The following is a 12,604-nucleotide window of genomic DNA, read 5'->3' on the forward strand; positions in this document are numbered from 1 at the left end:
TGGATTTCAGCTGCAAGTTGTCTTTCGAGGTAATCAATTCGCTGATTAAATGCAGCTCCAATATAACTTCCGCACAACCAATCCAGACCATCTTCAATTGTTGCACCTCCTTAGCAGGAAATGAAGCAAATCAATGAAATTCGCTAGCTACCAAATTAGCATGAAAAAAGAGTTTAAAAGCTACCGGATTAAATAGTTGCGCCTCCTTATCAGCAAATGAAGCAAATCAATGAAATCCGCTAGCTACGAAATTAGCACGAAAAAAGAGTTCGAAACCTACAGTATCATAAAGATTTCAGGCTTTAATGAAATGATTCTCCTAAACAAATTTGGTAGAAATAGTTCAAAATATAATGACGCAATATCCTTAGAAGAATTATGGCTTTAATAAAGTGATTCTCCCAACGTATTTCAGAGCATTGGAAGGAACAATTATTAACTTAATCATATGGCCACGTTAATATTTTGTCCAAACACATAGAATGCCAATTAATTGAGGTACATTACTCATAAATGTGCTTCTTTGCTCTTTGTTGCCTTTGGATCACTGTTTATGGTTCCTCTCGTTCAGGTATACGTATTGTTGGCTGAGAGAAAACCATGCTCAGAAGGAATTGGTGAACATTCCATTCCAAGCCGAAAGAATCCGGTAAGCGTTAATTTTATTTAGCAGCGGCCGAAAAAAATCCAGTAAGCATTCATTTTATTTAACATAAAAAAGAGATGCACGGCCTCTTCCATTGTGGGTTTTTTATGAAGTCTTTTTGGTTTTATATCTCATCCCTCTTTAGCTATGTATTTGAATAGAAAATTTGAAAGTGACGTTGAGTCTTCTGCATTGTGGGCGAGCAAGAATCTGGTAAGCACTCATTTTATTTAACAGAAAATTCAAAAGTAAGCACTCATTTTATTGAAAAATATGTTAGTTTTTAAATTTATACATTTAAGAACCATTTAAAATTACTTATTTTTTATAGAATAACAAAAAATTAAATCTAATATAATTAAGAATTTTGCTAAAATTAAAACCAGTTTTGTTTTGGGCTTTAATTTATAAAATTAAGAACAATATCTATATCACATAAATTCAAATTTCATACTACAAGTTTCATAACTATTGATTCAATTTTATGGTTAATAACCCAATGATCATTTAATAATTAGTTGATCAATATTTATGAACAACTGAGTGGCCCTTCTTCTTCTTTTTTCCTAATCTCTTATTTTCCATTTTTACCTCTTTTTCTTCTAGTTTTAGTTTAGGCTTCTCCATATAGTTTTGTAGGCTTCCATTTTGCCAAACCTTTATAATCTTTTACTTTAATTGAACTATATTTAAACAAAACGGTAGGTACTACTATCAAACATCCTAAAAACGATTAATGGTAATGACAAAAATTTAAGTAAAAGGATGAAAATGGAAGATAAGGAATTCTTAATCGAAATGTTGCAATCCCCCCAATTTTGATATTTTGAAAATTATTAACCCTACTAGATTTTGAATGGGATCTAAAATTCTACTTTCTTCATGTGAAATCCAATGAGGTTGGAACCACTCTCAAATATCCTGAAACAATTAATGGTAATGATAAAAATTTAAGTAAAAGGATGAAAATGGAAGATAAAGGAGAATAAGGTAACCTCCTTTATCTTTCATTTTCATCCTTTTACTTTAAGAATTTAACAGTACCATTAATTACATAGCATTAGAAGGGCCCTAGGGTTGAATATCAAGCTTCAACACTCATAAATTATTGTTTTTTGTTGGTTGATGTAGCTCAAATAGGTGTTCTAGCCTCAAGTGGTGTTAATGAGGCTAGGAACACGAGCATAAAATATCTCCAAGCCCAAGTTATTCTTTTGAATGGAAATGTCTTAATTAAATTAATTAATCAGTAAAACTTAGGGAAATAGATTAATTAATTAGTAATAATTGAGACATGATCGATTTTACTTAAGGATTTCTAGAAAAGTTTCTAAGTGATCTTAGCCATCGATTAGATCATTTCAGATCTAGATCTTTCCGTTGATTTCTCAACAAGAGATTATAAAGGGAATTGATGGCCAACTTCGGAGATCAATGATCATTATGATCAGGGTTTGACACCAATGAGAGTTTCAACAGTAGTTGAAGGAGTGAATATTTTCTAGGGTTTTCTTTCATCGGTATTCTTCCAGTTTCCGAGATCTAGATGAGGAATTCTTCCACAGTTTTTCTACAAACAGGGAAGCCAAGTTATTGAGGCCGTGAGAATTCCAAGAGGGTCATGTTTTCTCTTAGAGAAGTTGAGATTCCTTGTATTTTCCAAGAGGAGGTAGTACGAGATTGCCAAGAGGGTCAAACGAGTTGTCTAAAGGGTAGAGAGGCTGATTCCGTCCAAGCCGTTAGCAACAGAGGGTCTAGGAGCAACACATGTGGGGTCATACAAGTTGTATTTGCTAGTGTGAGGCCGTGTCAAGTTGCAGAGGGAGGTTGTAAGCCTTCTAGGGGTTAGATCGACTTGTGGAGGTGAAGAAATATTTTGCCAGAGCTTTGTTGGGGTTTGACAAGCAGTATTATAATATATATCAATTGTAGAATTTGTTGAAGATTATTAAAACCCTTGAATCTGAAGAACCGATTTTCCCTTCGAGGTTTTTTCAAGGACATTTTGTCCAAAAATATTGGTGTCCATTTTGTGATTGGTTTTCTCAAGTTTCCGCAATTTATTTTTGGTGAATATTGCAATCATGTTTTTATTTAGTATTTGCAATAAAATAATTTTGCTCATAATTAAATTCATTGGATAATTACCGGTTGGTTGCAATAAGTGATATTTTTATCATTTTTTCACATTTTTAGGAAAAATTCAGGGGGGGCACCTAGCCCTTTTTTTGGGGGGTGCCCATAAGCACCTCGTTTGGGGAAACACATCCCCACATTGAGGAAATGTTTTCCCCTACATTTCCCCAAACTTCCCCAAAAAGGGGACATTGGGAGATGTTCCCCAGGCTTCCCATCCTTGGAGCATGGGAAATGTGGGGAGTGCACCCCCCACCCTGGTGATACATCCCCGCTGAACATTGGATTAAGATGTGTCGGTCATAGTACCTGATGAACGAGTTCATACAGAACTACTTGGATACAGGAACATGGGAAGGAATTCTATTATAGTTGGTCCTACTATCGTCGGTCATGATAGTCTAGAAGCCACCTCCAGGAAATGACTATGATTCCCCTGTCACAAAATGTTTTCCCGCACCAAAGTTCAATGTATGGCAGCTTAGTACAAACAAAGATGTTTAGAAGGAAATGAACATGGTATTCCAAAAATGTTACCCACAGATCCTATTGGACACTATTGAATCCTTTTGGATTCCACGCAGCCTGCTGGAGAAGTATAACAATTTTCTGCAATTTGAAGTTAAATTACATAACATGTTTATTATGTACATATCAAATCACTATCTTTCATAAATACACAGGTATTGTTATTTCCGTTTGTATCTATATTTCGGTAACATACAATATTACTATTATTATTATTTGTCATAAGAATTTTATTTACAAAGAAATAAATATATGTTTCAATAGCTGCCTATTTAAATATGCATAAATTTTATATACATTAGACTTTATTGCACCATGTAGAAAATGATAAGTGACATGACATTTTATTGTAAATAATTTTTATAACTATTTACAAATAAATAAATAAGTGACATGACATTTTATTGTAAATAATTTCTATAACTATTTACAAATAAATAAATATATGTTTCAATAGCTACCTATTTAAATATGCATAAATTTTATATACATTAGACTTTATTGCTTCTTACTATGAAGTTAATCTTTAGTACAATTAAAAAAGTTATATAAGATATAAAATTGAATCTGCAATGTGTGAAATCATATCATCGATTATGAAGCAGTTAATTTTCATTATCGTCGATTATTGCGAATCAAGTTTCGAGCATCGAGATGGATTTCAACTACAAGTTGTCTTTCGAGGTAATCAATTCGCTGATTAAATGTAGCTCCAATATAACTTCCGCACAACCAATCCAGACCATCTTCAATTGTTGCGCCTCCTTAGCAGGAAATGAAGCAAATCAATGAAATCTGCTAGCTACGAAATTAGCACGAAAAAAGAGTTCGAAAGCTACCCGATTAAATAGCTGCGCCTCCTTAGCAGCAAATGAAGCAAATCAATGAAATCCACTAGCTACGAAATTAGCACGAAAAAAGAGTTTGAAACCTACAGTATCATAAAGATTTCAGGCTTTAATGAAATGATTCTCCTAAACAAATTTGGTACAAAGAGTTCGAAATCTAATGATGCAATATCCTTAGAAGATTTCCGGCTTTAATGAAGTGATTCTCCCAATGTATTTCAGAGCATTGGAGGGAACAATTATTAACTTAATCGTATGGCCATGTTAATATTCTGTCCAAACACACATAATGCCAATTAATTGAATTACATTACTCATAAATGCGCTTCTTTGCCCTTTGTTGCCTCTGAATCACTATTTATGGTTCCTCCCGTTCAGGTATATGTATTGTTGGCTGAGAGAAAACAATGCTCAGAAGGAATTGGTGAACATTCGATTCCAAGCCAAAAGAATCCGATAAGCGTTAATTTTATTTAGCAGCGGCCGAAAAAAAATCTAGTAAGCATTCATTTTATTTAACAGAAAAAAGAGACACATGGCCTCTTCCATTGTGGGTTATTTATGAAGTCTTTTTGGTTTTATATCCCATCCCTCTTTGGCTATGTATTTGAACATAAAATTTGAAAGTAACATTGAGTGTTCTGCATTGTGGGTGAGCAAGAATCTAGTAATCACTCATTTTATTTAATAGAAAAATTCAAAAGTAAGCACTCATTTTATTTAACAGAAAATTCAAAAGTGACTCAGAGTCTTTTGCATTGTGGGTTCATTTATGAAGCTTCTTTTGTTTTATATTGTAGCTCTATAAAATATGTGACATATCAAAGACAAAAACAGAGAAACATGGTCACGGATTGTAAAAAACTAGAAGCAGAAAAAAAAAAAGGTTTTAGGTGTTTACCATCAGAGAGCTTTTTGTTGAATAGAAAATAAGAAGAAAGTTTAGTGATTCATTTACCATCACATAGTTTTTGGCTGGGTAGCACATAAGAAAAGAGGATAGTGATCCAGAACCTTTGACAGGCTCAAAACAACAATTGACAATGCACATTCTTTGACTCGATTCGATTTATTGAACTCTTAGTCATAAATTTGAGGAAATCAGTTTTGTTTTCTAACATCAAGTCCCTTAATTTTATGGATATCCAATTTTTTTACAATAAGCAACAACTATGGATGACGCAAAACAAATTTAAAATTTCATGAAAAAGAAGAGTGCACTAAACCTAATATGAAATACATTCATTCCACGTCTCTACTGCAATATTGGTGCAAGTTTTTTTAATGAAAACAAATCACAAATGAGTTGCAACAGTGGTACCGTGGGCACTATATGGCAGATAGTTATTGCAAAATTATTTTTTTTACATTTTTAAGATGATATGCAGCTTTAGCTCACTCCTTAGGGCAACATTTAATTTCAAACTTTCTGGTATTTATGATATCAACCGGTTTTACGACCAATGTTTGATTTTGATTTAGGCATTTAGTGAGGACCTAGAGAGACATGATTTTTTTAGTGTCCCCAGCTTTTACATAATGGTGGTGTCAAATATTCCAGAGTATGCAGAGTATCTCAAGTCAATACTCGCCATACTGGTCAATAATTTTCCCACATTAAAACAAATTTGTTTTGCATATATTTTACACTGTGAAGTATAAGTGAGCTGAATTACTTGACACACAAAGTACATACCAGTGGCGAACAGAAATACCAGATCAAAACCAGTTTTGAAAATTTAATCACCAAAAAGTAAAAACAAAAACAGACGCATATAAAAACTTTAAATAAAACAACTCACTTGCATTGACAAGCAATTCTGATGATATGCCATTCGAAGCACATTCTGGCACTAGTTTTCTTGATTGATTCTACTTAATTGCCTTCTTATATCGTGACTTTCTAAGCAACACCAAAACAACACAAAGTACTAAAGCTTCCACCCCTCCAACAGTTGCCCCCACAATCCCAATTAAAAAGTTTTTCTTTTTCTCGGTTCTAGGATCCTCCTTGGACACATCAGCGACCTCTGCAGCTTGGCAATAGTAAGAATCCCGTTGAGGTTGCACATTGGTCACTAAACAATTTCCTACGAACTTAACAGTCCTCTAACTGGACTTGGGCATTAGACACGAAGGTAACTCTCCTGTCAAATAATTTGCAGTACTAGATCTTACATCTGGTATAAAGATTAGAGTGGGCAGCGCTGGATGTAGAAAAAGCCAGACAAGATGAGCAGGCTCACCAACCTGATAACAGGAGACTTTCAACTTCCTCAACAGAATAGCCGCATGGTTTAAGTGTTCAAGCTCTGTCTCTCCATTGATTTAAGAAATATTGATGAAGATGAGCTCGACTGCTAATGCATTCTAGATGTATCTACTACTGTTGCTTAATAATCACTGGCAGCAAGTCTGAGCTCCTAGATAAAAAAATTTTCCAGATTTCATCAATATAGCAAAGCATTCAAATCAATCGACGTAGCTACTATTGATCAGGGTTGTGGATAACCCAGAACACGTGTGTTGTTCATGCAAAACACAAACTTGAAACTGTACACCTTGTTTTCAAAGAAGAACAGCTAGCTCGTCTCCACTCACATAAATATGTTTACTTTTCGATTCCCTTCAACAATTCTTTTTCTAGGACTTCATTCGAGGCAAGTGGTAATTAAATTTATGAAACAAAGTACAAATGTAGTATATTTTGCAACGAATTTGGGGCACTTGTGTTGTTCATGCAAAACACAAACTTGAAACTGTACACCTGGTCTTCAAAGAAGAACAGTTGGCTCGTCTCCTCTCACATAAATATGTTTACTTTTCGATTCGATTCAATTCAATGGTTCTTTTTCTAGGACTTCATTTCAAGGTAAGTTGTAATTAAACTTACGAAACAAAGTACAAATGTAGTATATTTCACAACGAATTTGATTAATGTTGTACTTCAAGTCACGATTAATACCAAACTATTAATATTTCATCTTTAAATATATATATTAATGCTCATCAAAACTGTGTCGACGCCTTCCCGAGGCTTCTTGATCTTCTTCGCTACCCTTTGCATGTTGCCTTTATATTCTTGCTATGACGTTTCTCTAGACACGATGCTACATGGTTGTGGCTTTACCATTATTCAACATTTGTGGTGTAGTTGGTTGTTTTTGAAGGTCTAGATTTTTCAAGGCATGCACTTTGTTGAAAGCTTGTGGGAAGCTTCTTTCACATTCTCCCTTTACTATAAAATTCTCACAATTCAACCCTCGAAAATGATTTTACCTTGGTGTGTCCAATCACATTTAGGTGACTGGCTACCTTTATAATATTTTATTATAAATAATTAGAATTTTCATTTGAATTAGGATAAGCAATTTATAATGGAAGTAGGAAAAGGAAAACCAATAAATGTAGAAAAAAATTACAAGCCTTACTTTGAAATCAAGGATGAGATACTAACCTTTCAGCGTGAAATGGGTTATGTTGGTGAGTTTAAGGAAAATTTTCAATGCTCTTTTAAGTGGTAATGGTACCCTTCGGGTAGCAAAATAGAAGGGAAGCTATGCCTTTGTTTTCTTTGATATTAGTGGTTCTACTCATTCTACATATGTTCAACCATTAAAAATTAATATTAGGCCTTAACATGCAATGTATACATATATTTAACAACTTAGAATTCATTAGTCATGTGTAGAACATGAAAATCCTAGCTAAAAAAATGAGCATATCCTTGACTACAAGGGACATAATTGAATGACCATCTAATGCAATCTATGAATCAATGGTCCATGATTTTGGTCACCAACATTAGTAGAGATGAGATGTGTTCCAAAAAAAAAACATTGAAATTAGAACATATAATACATACAATTACGATCTCATGGATTATCTAACATTTGAAGGAAAAAATGTAGCTGCAAATTACCCATTTTCCTTCTGTCCTTTACCTACAACTCATATTAAGGAAAAATAAAATTATCAAACATATGCTAACTTAATTAAATATATTTTGTATTCATATGGTTGATAAATACATAGTTTTTCGCATCGGGAAGGCAAACTCTGCTTACCAAACGTAAGTATTCCTGGATATGCATTTAACATGGAGGCTTCGATTTCTATGCAACGTGTTAGTACGATTCTTAGATATGCATTTAACATGGAGGTTTCGATTTCTATGCACCGTGTTAGAACGATTCCTTATTGCTTAGGTTGATCGACATGGGAGGGTCCTAGTTCTCTAAGTACATTTAACCAAAACTAATTACATCATAGCAATACAAAATCAATTAGTAGCTAAATTAAACTAAGGAGCAGGAAACGCTAGCTATATGGCCTTGTTTAATATTAAACCAAAAAAACAAAAACCAACAATGATCCATTTAACACTAAATCACAAAAAAATTAATAGATTATTTATGCTCATTTAATTTCATTATGTCAACTTGAAATCCTAAAACCCAATGTCAATTACTTAGGCGATGACAATCCTTCGAGAACTCTCGGCTACACTAAGTTATTGGGTTAAGGATTAAACGCTCATTCTCATGAGCCCATATATAGTAATAAAATTTTATTTTATTAATTTTTAAAATAAAACACTAATTAAATCCTAAAACCACCATTTTCCAAAGTGTAAATTTTTTTGGGATGGAAAGCAAAATATTTGGATAGATATGACGTCATTTTTTAAAGTTTTTTTATTTGCTTGTTATAATTTTATTTAAAATTATGGTGAGATTTTAAGTTTTTGTTATATTTTATTTAGCAATTACAAATTAATTTTACATTCATTTTAATTTTGGATCTATCAAGCATCTAGAGAGATCAAATTTCTTGAGATGAAAATTTTTGCAGATGTAAAGAGATTTGATTCCTCTTAGCACTTGGTAAATCTAGAGATTTGATTCTTCTTAGCACTTGGTAAATCTAGAGTTAAGATGGATCTAGGTTGGTTTAATTCCCCCTTTAAATTTGTTATATTCCACATGAATGTCATGGGTCAATACCATGAATTCTCGTAGAACTAGAGCTAAAAAACCACCACAAGACAAGTTTACTTTAACTACCTAACAAAAAATAATAAAAATTAAAACTAATAGCATAGAATTTTATTATTTCTATTTTAATAAAGTTATTTTAATTTTATTTTGACCTAGTTAAATGTTTACAAGAGATTACATTACATTACAACATCTCTACATACCATTTTTTATATATCTAAAATGAATAATTTTATATTATTTTAATAAGTATTTTTTTTAAGCTGTGGTTCACGATCACTGAGTGGTTGCTACATCCACGGTAAATATCGGGGCAGATCCACCCGAAGGGATCTGCCTGTCGGCCAATCTTAACAGGCCTAACCCCGAGGGCGTCGAGGAGATTTGACCCCGTGACCTCCCAACTGGGAAAGTACTTAGCAACGAGAACTCGACCAATTGAGCTATCCCTTGGGGCTTTTTATTTTAATAAGTATTATATTAAAATAATAATTAATTATAATAATTATTTTATATTAATATAATTTATATTAGAATTTAAAAACAATAATAATAATAGTATATTTTACATTATAATTATAATAAATTAATTATTCAAAATTTCCGGTGATTTGTAGGAATAAAAAAGAGTTAGTACATAGTTCTTTCTCAGAATTGATTTATGAACTTGTGGAGACCAAAACACTACAGAGTCGACCATAACCTCCAACCTATTTCATTATATAATGTTTTTAACTGAAATATACTGATTTTGAGTTTTTTAATATTAATCACTTCTAAGTCAAATTCAATGTTTTTTATTTTTTTGCCTCAGCCACTAAGATTCCGATGAGATATTTCTTTCAACTACATCACATCATATAATTTATGGTGCATTCAAATTCAACATGTCAAATAAAAGCACCATTAAAATTACGATATAAATAATATAAATTAAAAAATATCATCAAATGTTTTTACAAAATAAAGAAGACGCTGCCATACAATAAAAAAACAAAGCAATAGCGTCAAATGTTATTACAAAATAAAGAGGAAGCTATCATATAGTTAGAAAACTAAGCAATAATAATGACCATTTTTTTAGAGAATTTCTCAAGTTTAATGTAGTCTTCCATTTCCCGCCTCAATTTTGTTTGGGGAATGACATTTTTAGCTATGAACCATTGTTTAGTAAACGGGTTCCAGGCATGATGTTTGGATTCCCAGATGGTCTTTAAATTTTTTCTATTACACGTTATAAAACGCTTATGGATTTGCTCAATCTTTCTCCAGGATCCTCTAGAGATGCTACAACCCTAAACCTCACATCCATATAAGATAACCAGAGTAACTAAAGTTTCAAAGAGGAACTTCCTTTTATCCCACATTACGAGGTTTGCCATTTTACAATTATTTTCAAGACCAAAATAAGCTTTCCATCCCCCATTAATCCTTTTCTCAATGCTATAGTTCTGATTGAGCTTGTGATGAATATCAATTCCTAGGTACTTGTGGGAAGACACTTCCTCCAAGTTACTATTGTCATACATAAAATTAGCGTAAGTGTCCTTCTTGGATTTGATAATCATAACTTTTGTTTTGCCAGTGTTAATAATCATACCCATAGTAGAGCAGAAATTCTTAAGAAGTATAAGTTGCTTATCAAGATTAGATGGGCACCTAGCGAGAAGAACAATATCATCAGCGTAGAGAAGAAGGATGATGACTGTCCCAGCTAAGATCGTGCTAGCACATCTTGCTTCCTCTAAACAACCTTCTAGTTTGTCGATCTAAATGCCAAACAAGGTAGGGGAGAGGGGGAAACCTTGTTTAACTCTGATATTACACTTAATATCTTTCAACCACCCCTCATTTCTCTTTAACTTGGCAATTACATTCTCGTATAACCTTATAGCGGTAGCTCTCAACTCAAAAGGAACCTTTAGCTCTTCTAATCTGTTCCAAAGGTTGTTTCTAGGAACCATATCGAAAGCCTTTCTAAAGTCCACAAAGCAACAAAAGAGATTGGATTTATCATTGCAGCATTCCTCCACAATGATCCTAAGCGTAACGAGGTGGTCTGTTGTTGAGTGCTGCTTTCTAAAACCCGCTTGGCCTTTAGCTCACTTACCTTCACTTTCAAGCCATATGCTCAACTTCCTTTCCAAAATAATACCATATAACTTGGCTAGGAGAGGGCTGATCATAATTGTCCGATAATTAGAGGGGTTATTTGTATCCCCACTTTTAAAAATAGGGATAATGAGGCTTTGAGTCCATGGTTTATGGAACCCTTGCTTGACCGCTTGATTGAAAAGCTTGTGAATGTGGGGGATGAGGACAAGACCTTCAATTTTTAAGATTTCTGCTTGGTAACCTTCAATGTCCTTAGCTTTCCCATTAGCCAAGCGATTAACCCCAAAATCAATGTCTTCTAATGAGAACACTTATTTTGTTGTGAGCAGGGTTTCAAAGTTATCCATGACATTTGGAGATTCATAAAGCTTTTTAAGATAGGAATTCTAGTCGTGTAAAGCAATTTTATTATTATCTTTGGTTTTCCTAGTTAGAATCTGCCTCCAGAATTTCTTAGGAGCTACCTTAGAGAGGTGTAAGAGATTCTCTTGTCTTTTACGAATATACTGCCTTTTTTTCCTTTTAGTTAGGGCTTTGTATATCTTTATCATGCCAATTTTAAGAGATTCATCAACAACTTCCTTAATTGCTCTCCTCGCACTTTTACAATTTTTGTCATACCATGGGTTGGTTTTGCTATTTCTTTTATTACTTGAAACTTCAATTGATAACTTGTTAATAGAATATGAGAGGGTTGTAGTAAAATTATGATAGAGATCTTCTATGTTATCTATATTAGATAAATGAAGCAAATTAGTTTTTAATTCATTTATAAAGAGATCTTTTTTTTTTTTTTTTCTATCAAATATTAACTTCTTTTGGCTATAAGGATTATCTTTTATGGGATCTCTATGCATGACAAAATTGAGAGTTATAAGTAAAGGCCTATGATCAGAGTCAGGCTCGTGGCCGTTTAAGACGTCAAAATTTGTTATTTCGTTGTATAGAGGGAGATCGGAGATAACATAGTCTACCACGCTGCTACCAAGCCCATGGATGTAGGTCATCTCGCTAGCATTGGGACACTTCTTTAGACCGTTGCAAATTATGAGATACTAAGCACTATAAAGCTTGACTATCTCCGACCCAAACATACATATTTATTTTTGAAAATATATAATATATTTTATTTATAATATAAAATTATTAAAAAATAAAATTTTAAAGATATAAAATATATTTTAATCTAATATAAAATTATTAAAATTTAAAAATATTAAAAATAAAAAATAAAAAATGTCAAATTTTAAAATCTAAAATGTTATTAAAAATTGATTAAATTATATGTTGAATTATCTTAAATTAATTTTGAACTAAATAATTTTAAAGTC

The sequence above is a fragment of the Pinus tabuliformis genome, chromosome 3_1 (assembly GCF_031772625.1).
Source record: "Pinus tabuliformis cultivar Carrire ecotype Pingquan chromosome 3_1, CPIR1, whole genome shotgun sequence".
In the NCBI taxonomy this organism is placed as follows: Eukaryota; Viridiplantae; Streptophyta; class Pinopsida; order Pinales; family Pinaceae; genus Pinus; species Pinus tabuliformis.